A 9290-nucleotide genomic window follows, 5' to 3' on the forward strand; every position below is an offset into this window, starting at 1 on the left:
CAAACGCAGACAAATGGGACCAGCTCAGGTAGACATACTAGTCGGCATGGATGAGTTGGGCCAAAAGGCTCGTTTCTGTGCTGTATAGCTCTATGACCTTAATACAGGAAATATATACAGTGATAAGCACATCAAAACCTTTGTTCCAAAAGCATTGTAACCTTTCCATTGCTGCAAGTGATTTGGTCTCTGCAGGTGGTCAGTTCCAAGGGTGAGTACGTTAGCCTGCACATATTCTCACGAACATTAGCAAATAAAAATGTGCCGAAGATTGCATCGCTGGTTTGAGCATCGCGAACGCCAGCATCTGTTCTGAGATATCAGTCCAAGATTGGCTGGAGGAGACAGCAGAAAATGTAAAAGCAAATTAAATTTAACTTGTCAGAGGAAAAACTTGTGCAAGAAATAGAAATGGTTAGATTAGGTAGAAACAATATCTGATTGAAATGGGAGAATCAGCAGTGACAAAGAAAAAAATTATAGACCTAGAAATCACTTTATTACACATTAAGCTGTGTTCTGTTACCCTAACACTGTTTTAGATGTTCCATAATTATCACAATCTTCATTTACGAGGTTCCTGAGACAGTGTTACATGGTTACCCTGTAACATGTGCTGTGTCAGTTTCAGCACGCTTCTCTCTGTCGATTTATTGCAAGTTCTCACAGCTGCTAGCACTTGCCCTCACAGCTGCCACCATGGAAGCCAGCCTTTAAAGGTGACATACACACGGTACAACGTGACCATCATCCAGCTACTGGGGAGTGTTACTGGTTAAAGAATGGATGCAGCGATATGGGAAGGGTGGTTGGACACTGCTCCTTGAGTGACATGAGGCCTGGACAGCTGGTGCAGAAAAGTAATGTATTCATTGTTCAATAGAGCCACTAAATGCAAGATGTTGCACTTTGGGAAGTCAAACCAGGGTAGGACTTTCACAGTGAATGGTAGGGCCCTGGGGAATGTTGTAGAACAGAGCGATCTAGGAGGACAAGAACATGGTATTGGTATTGGTATTGGTTTATTATTGTTACTTGTATCAAGGTACAGTGAAAAGCTTGTCTTACAAACCAATCATACAGGTCAATTCATTACACAGTGAAGTTTCATTGAGTTAGTACAGAGTGCATTGATGTAATACAGGTAAAAACAATAACAGTACAAAGTGTCACAGCTACAGAGAAAGTGCAGTGCATAAGGTGCAAGATCACAGCAAGGTAGATCATGAGGTCATAGCCCATCTCATTGTATAAGGGAACTGTTCAGTAGTCTTATCACAGTGGCGTAGAAGCTGTCCTTAAGTTTGGTGGTACGTGCCCTCAGGCTCCTGTATCTCCTACCCAATGGAAGAGGAGAGAAGAGAGAATGTCCCGGGGGGGTGGGGTCTTTGATTATGACATGGTTCCTTGACAGTGGCATCAGAGGTAGACAGGGTGGTGAAGAAGGTGTTTGCACACTGACCTTCATCAGTTAGGGCATTGAGTATAGGAGATGGACATTATGTTGCAGTTGTTCAAGGAATTTGTGAGGCTGCACTTAGAATATTGTGTTCAGTTTGGGTCACCCTGTTATCGGAAAGAGCGTATTTAAGCTGGAAGGAGTGCAAAGGAGATTTATGAGAAATGTTGCCAGGATTTGAGGCCATGAATTACAGGGAGAAGTTGAGCAGGACTTTATACCTTTGAGCGTAGGAGATTGAGGGGTAACCTTATAGAGGTGATTAAAATCACAAGGGGCATAGTTAGGGCAAATGCACAGTCTTTTTCCCAGGGAAAGGGAATCAAAAGCTAAAGGACATAAGTTTAACGTGAGAGGGTAAAAATTTAAAAGGCACCTGACGGGCAACTTCTTCATGCAGAGGGTGGTACATATATGCAACGAGCTGCCAGAGGAATGGTTGAGGCAGGTACAATAACAACTTTTAAAAGACACTTGGACAGGTACATGGATAGGAAAGGTTTAGAGGGATATGGATCAAACACAAGCAAATGGGACTGGCTTAGACAGGCGTCTTGGTTGGCATGGACGAGTTGGGCCAAAGGCCTGATTCTGTGCTGTGTTACTCTGTGGCTCTATGACACAGGCACTGCTGATGGCAGTTTCCCAAGAGGTCTCTGTAAACAACAATACTACATGAGTGCAATCTATGAATGCCAGCACTTTAACTGCAACACAGGCAAATCCCTGTGCCCATTCTTCCTGCTCCTGTGGACTGAATTGGTAATTGTTTTATTACTGTCACACGTACCAAGATACAATGAAAAACCTTTTTTGCATACCATCCAGACAGATCATTTCAAAACATAAGTGCATTGATACAAACAGAACAAAGGGAAGAGCGACAACAGAATGGAGAATCTAGGGCAGGCACGGTAGTGCAGCGGTTAGCATAACACTATTACAGCGCCAGTGACCAGGGTTCAATTTCCCACTGCTGTCCGTAAGGAGTTTGTACGTTCTCCCTGTGTCTGCGTGGGTTTCCTCCGGGTGCTCCGGTTTCCTCCCACATTCCAAAAGACGTACAGGTTAGGAAGTTGTGGGCATGCTATGTTGGCGCCGGAAGCGTGGCGACACTTGCGGGCTGCCCCCAGAACACTCTACACAAAAGATTCATTTCACTGTGTGTTTCGATGTACCTGTGACTAATAAAGAAATCTTAATATAGTGTTGCACTTACACGGAAGGTGCAGTGCAAGTAGACAATAAGGTGCGAGGGCCATGACAAGGTAGATTGTGAAGTCAAGAGTTCACGTAGGTGAAACCTTCTCTCCTCAAGTATGAAGCATGGGTGACCTCTGTAGTGCAGCTGGGAATGGCAAACTGTGAGTTGTGGCAGAGATCAGCAGCTGTAGTCTGCAATGGCCCTGAGGCTAGGATACTGAGAGTGACCATGACCTTCACCTCTGTGGACAGAGCAGACCAGGCATGTGGGTTAAGCTGTATTTGAGGTGACAGGTGACCACAGAAGGTAAAAGAATGCATTTTGAGTATTAGTCCTTCGAACAGCATGGTTTGAGGGGAAACAGAGTTAGTCAAAGCTAGTTGCTTAGTGAGTAAATAAGAACAGTCATTTCTCAGAGCAGTGGGGTTGAAAACCATGCTGGAAATGTATCTTGAACATTGTATCATTGTTGAGATCATTTGGGGTGTTTTACACCAGAAAAAAATTGCGAGGAAGCTCTCTTTAGAAGGGAATACTTCGTGAGTGCAATCCATGAATTCAAACCCTTCGGGGAAGCCTGCAAAATGGAAAAATTCCAAGGTCTCCTGATAAAAATCCCACCAAAACAATCAGGAGTTGAATTCCCCGATTGGCTTGAAGAAACCCACAAATGGGCAACATTGCTGTACTCCATTTTACACCAATTTTCTGCTGCATGGTGTTGTTCGTTTTGAGTTGCACACAGAAATTACTAAGCCATTGTTTTAAAATTTAAGTTGCCTTGTGAATGTTTTAATTTAATGCACCATTTAGCAGCTGTAAGTTATAATTGGGAGTAGAGAAAGAAAGGTTTGTACTTGTAAAACATTTTTCAAAATCTCTTGACACCCCAAGCACTCTGTAGCAAAGGAAGTATTTCTGAAGTACCATCATTGCTGCAATATCACAAGACCAGAATTTCAGAGGTAAGGTGAGCATGAATGCGCTTGACATCAAAGCAGCAACCAATTGAATGTGAGTGCTGGTAAAATTGGAATCTGACCTCATATCTCTTGAATGAATTGAAAATGAAAAGCAAAAGCATTCAGTTAATGGCTCAGATGTACTGGGGGATGGCCATTCTGTGGATGCAAGTAACAGGGCAGATTCTCAATTTGCTACTTGGGTATAAAAGTGAAAATGGAGATTGGCCAGTCCTTATAGATACGATGACAGGTGCTTGGAGCATGGAGTACTTTGCTGTGGATGAATCCATTATAAAAATCAGGGTGTCAATTAATTGCAGCTATTACACAGGATTAATATATAAAGTGATTGTGAATAATCATTGTTACTTTAAGGCTACCGCCCCTTTAAGTATTTTGTCATGTAACTAACTGCTCTCTGGTTTGCAATAATGTTTGTCAGAAGAACCTGAGCCATTCAGTCTGTGAAGAGCCTTTAAATAAACTATACTAACTTTGCTTGAGCTCCTCATGAATTGAGTGGAAATGTCTGCAGATTCTGCAATGGGTTTCTTTGTAGGTTAAGAATCCACTGAGCACACATCCTTTACAAATAGGATTGCACATGAATGCATTAATCTTTTAATGAGTTAGTCAAAGAAAAGCAGTACAGTAATTTAACAATATAAGTTTTTGTGCAATCCCTCCCATGAACCAAATCTAGCCTGCCATATTTGCTTGGAATCCCAGCCACCAGGCCCACCCCTGTCACTGCACCTTCCTCCCCACCCCAGCCCCTCTTCCCTGCCACCCTCAGCCAACAACTTGTCATGGATTCACTTGTGCCATCACCCTCCAGTGACAAATTTGCCATGGGCATCCCAGCCCACTCCACGGTAACCATCTTGAACACCACACTGTCTCCAGCCTGAGTGAGGCAGAGGTAGATTGTTCAAAAAGAACATTTTACTAATGCCTCAAATAGGCCAAATCCAGGCTGCCATGGTTCCTCACAGCCCTGATCGTCAAACTGACTGGGCCATTGACTTGCCTGTGCCTGGACCCCTGTACGTGACGTCTCATGATTTATTTACCAGACTATTGAAGAAAGCCCAAGAGCTTTCCCATTTAATTTAAGTGGAGTATTAAAGGCAAAGGACAAACCATTGGGATTAATGAGTGATTTTTTTAAAATCATGAATTGTAATTAATTATTTCCAATCACATAACAGCCATAGTAAAAGTACTCAAAGCTCAACCTCAACCGCCAATCTATGAAGTCAACCCTAAAGGCCAGACCAGCCAAACAAGTGTGCCCATGGACCAAATTCCAAGTTCTCAGCTGAAATGGGACTGGTCAACACGAGAACAAAGCATTGTGATATTTGCACATATTCCTCTTCCAGTGTCATTGATTCCAGGTGTAGTTCAAGGCAATGACAGATGAATTTTTTTTCAACCTTTGATGGAAAATAAGAAAAAACGTGCTTGAAAAACAGTAAACCCCAGGGTAACTTCGTGCCCTGAAATCTACATGCAGAAAGAGAATGTTACTGACTTTCTCCTAGCTCATAGAATGGCTCAAAGTCAAGTCAAGTTGAGTTTATTGTCACATGCACAAGTCCATGTGTGCACAGGTGCAATGATAAACTTCCTTGCAGCAGCATCACAGGCACACAGCATCAGATAAGCAGCATTCACAAGAAAAGCATAAATTAAACATAAATTATGCACAATTTTTACAAGAAAGAACACAATTAGAACAAAAAAAGTCCATTTTAGTGCAAAATGATCAAGGTGATTATAGTATTGCTAAGCTGTAGTGGTTAGGGTCTTGACTGTAAAGGCTCTTAAGATAATGGAGCAATGGAGCTACTAACCAACTACCATTGTCCCATGGGATTACTTCCCGCATGGCAACTATTCAAGACTTAAAAACTAAACTGAATGCCACAGTTGATTCTTTTGGTTGGTCCACATTGGACACCAAAATTATCTTTTTCAAATATCTGACCTTTCCTCCTACCTCAAGATCCAAAGCTAACATTATAATGTCCATGGACCCATTTTAAATAATCAAACAGGCAAATGCATTACTACGCTGTATGAACGGGTTACTAACTGTGTATAAAATAAATATGAGCTTTGGACTTTCACCAAAGAAAGATTGTTGCAGTGCACATAACATGAATTATCAATGCAATGTTCTGATGTCTACTACTTAGAAAATAGAACACTACAGCACAGTACAGGCCCTTCGGCCCACAATGTGTGCCGACATTTTATCCTGCTCTAAAATCTATCTAACTCTTCCCTCCCACATAGCCCCCTATTTTTCTATCATTCATGTGTCTTCTACTTGTGGGTAATGATTTGTGTTAGAGATAGGCAAATGGAAAATTCAGGTGAATAAGTTCATTTTGGAGAATGAGGTAAAGATATATCACAGTATATATTAGTTCTTATATGTTAATTTGATTGACACTTATGAAGAAATATTTTTTTACAAACTGTTATATTTTTTGTCTGTTAATATGTGATTAAGGCTGCTGAGCAACACTTAAAAATGAATCACAATTAATTTCATGATTAAAGATTAATCATGAGTTTTAATCATGTTGTTGAACAATCGTGAGTAACAGCGTTTTTGAATGGACCAAAAGAAAACAATTTTCCTTAACAATCTCTAGTGTTATCATTTAAAACAGTCCATGGGTACAAATCCTTTGGAGACACAAGAGACTGCAGATGCTGGAATCTGGAGCAACAAACAATCTGCTGGGGCAGATCTTATCCTGATGCAGGGTTTCAATGCAAAACGTTGACAATTCCTTACCTCCTGCAGATGCTGCTTGACCCATTGAGTTCCTCCAGCAGATCATTGGTACGTCCTCTGAGGACTTCTCCCTTTCTCTGTAACCTATGCCTGTCCTATAGCTCCCAGATCTCAGCATTCCTCCAATTCTGGCTTCCTGTGCATCCCCAGTTTCATTCACCCCAACAATGATGATGGGTAGTCCATTACCAAGTGGTTTGGCTATACCCACTACTAAACAAACAGTAGTTTTCTTGAATGAGATACTGAAGGGGGAAAGGAGGGGAGATAAATAGAGAGAGAGGAGGGAGGGGGAGAGCAGGAGAAGCAAAAAGAAAGTGTGGAGAGTGGGGGGGGGGGGGTGAGGAAGCTCGTGGTGGAGCGAGCACATAGAGAGTGGGGAGAAATGGACACCAGATACCCTAAGCTGGGCCTTGGATAGTTGTTATGATAAGTTCTACTCAAAATAACTGTCACAGAACACAGGAAATCCAACAGTGATTACAAGGAGCGAGGAACTCAGTACATGTGGAGCTTGCGTTTTCTACATTCTCTGACAACACGACATAAATATATACAGATACACTACAACAGAGAGACAGTGAGAGTGGGAGGGGGAAAGAGGGAGTATGAGGCAGAGAGAAAGGGAGAAGATGATTGCAAGAAGGGGGGGGGGGGTGAGAGGAAAATAGTCTTTTTCCCAGGGCAGAGGAGTCTAAAACTAGAGGGCATAGGTTCAAGGTGAGAGGGAAAAGATTTAAAGGGATCTGAGGAGAACATTTTTCACGCAGATGGTTGTGTGTATATGGAACAAGCTGTCAGAGGAGGTGCCAGAGGTGGGTACAATTACAGCATTTAAAAGACATTTGGACAGGTACATGGATAAGAGAGGTTTAGAGGGATATGGGCCAAATGGGATTAGTATAGGTAGGCACCTTGGTTGGCATGGACGAGATTCCTGGCTGTATATCTCCAAGGATCTATGAAATCTATAAATTGGGCAAAGAAATAATGGAAGCCAGATTGGGAGGAACACAAAATGGGGGTGAGAGTCCATTTGTTGCTGTTTGTTCCTTTCATTCCATACTCTGCTGTGAAAAGACTATTACAGGTTCTCCCCAGGTTAGGGCAGGCTTCTGATCCTGTGAACTGTCCGAGACAAGAACAGTTCGCCAATCAGAAATGCGGCCACGAACCGAGTTCCCACATGACAGAAGATGCCTGCAGCTTCACAGCAGCCGGCAAATCCATCTGACTGGTTTCCCAAACACTCACTTGTAACTACGGGCTGTACACAAGTCGGGCATTCATAACCTGTATATACATTACAGCTAACTTTCTGAGGCAATTCTTAGTCTGCTATGGATTTTCCTTCAGTTACAAGGGTGTAGAAAACTGTCTACCTCACACTCCTGCTTTCCACTTGAACATTACTGAAGCACTTTACTATTGTAATGGACTATTTCTCGTGTTCTGACTAATGGGTCCAGCGAAAATCAGGTTTTCTGAAGGGGTCCTTAGTGCTTGCCTCCTTCAGCTTGCAAAGTGACTGGACAAATTACTTACGAGGGAAAATGGCCTTTATGTGGAGCAGCCTTCAGTTGAAAACTGCCCACACAATTGAAAGTGTGCTCTGTGAGGTATGTGATGTTGTGACATTTGATTAGTCCTGTAAGCGGTGAATATCCGGACTTATATCTGCAAGCAACTCTTCTCAGTAAATTTTAGTATTAAAATAAAGACATTCACAGAGCCAAATAACACGTTAAAATTAATGTTTCCTTTTACAGTACATTAGGTTTGTTTTTTTCCCCTTTTGGTTGGTTCCTATTCACATCCAATTCCCAGCCATCCTGCTGAAATTCCGCTCCCCAGAAATCCTTGACAGCCAAAAAGACAAACAGGAAAAGAACAGGAAAACATCCCAAAAGGTTTCCACCACAGCTCTTGAGTAAACAGTTTGGAGCTCAGTTTCTAATTTTGCTTCTTTCTCTGGACACAAGATAGGATCAGAATTTTTCAGCAAAAGAAAATTTATCCCTCCACAGCTACACTGGTTCTCTGATGGAGCTACCCTGCTTGAATCACTGTTGTTAGCCACACCCTTGTAAAAACAATTGAGAACTCTGCCTCCACTATTTTTATTGCCAAGGATTTCATGTTCTAGCAAACATCAATGCAATTTTCCCCCATCCTCTCAGAATATTCTTTTAGTAATAAACTTAAAATATGCCTCTGGTTGCCAATTTGTTAACATTCTCAATACCTTGACACATAGGATCGTAATTAGGCCATTTGTTGCTCCACATCTGTATCTAAGTCCTGCCTTGGCTTCGTATCCTTTGATAAGTTTATCTTAAAAAAATCTAATGACCTCAGATTTAAATTACCAAGTTGAATCGAGCTGAATTCCCTCTGCCACCGTGACGTGCGACATGAAATCCCTGCCCTCCCACATTCATCTGGTCCAGGGGTAATAAATCTGACCCCCTGAACATGGGAGGCATCACAGGACCTCGGTGCTGATTAGGCTAGAGGTGGCATCCTGCTGAAATTCCACCCCGCAGAAGTCCTTGACAGCTTTCGACGAGAGGTAAGACAGAGGCAAAACATTGTCTCCTGCCAAAGCTGTCAAACTTTCAGAGATAATTAAATACTCCTAACATTTATTGAAATAATTTAAAATAAATGATTTGGGGAAATTTTAAAAAAATGAAAATTGATTAAAATACATTTGAAATATTATTAAATCATATATAACATTAAAATTAAGCAAAAAATAAACTTTAAAAAAATTATCCTACTAATTTCCAGGGTGGTGTTCCCCAAGCCTGACTGATGTAGACTCACAGAGTCAGGTTTCCAGCT

Source organism: Pristis pectinata, chromosome 24, assembly GCF_009764475.1.
Source record: "Pristis pectinata isolate sPriPec2 chromosome 24, sPriPec2.1.pri, whole genome shotgun sequence".
Lineage (NCBI taxonomy): Eukaryota > Metazoa > Chordata > Chondrichthyes > Rhinopristiformes > Pristidae > Pristis > Pristis pectinata.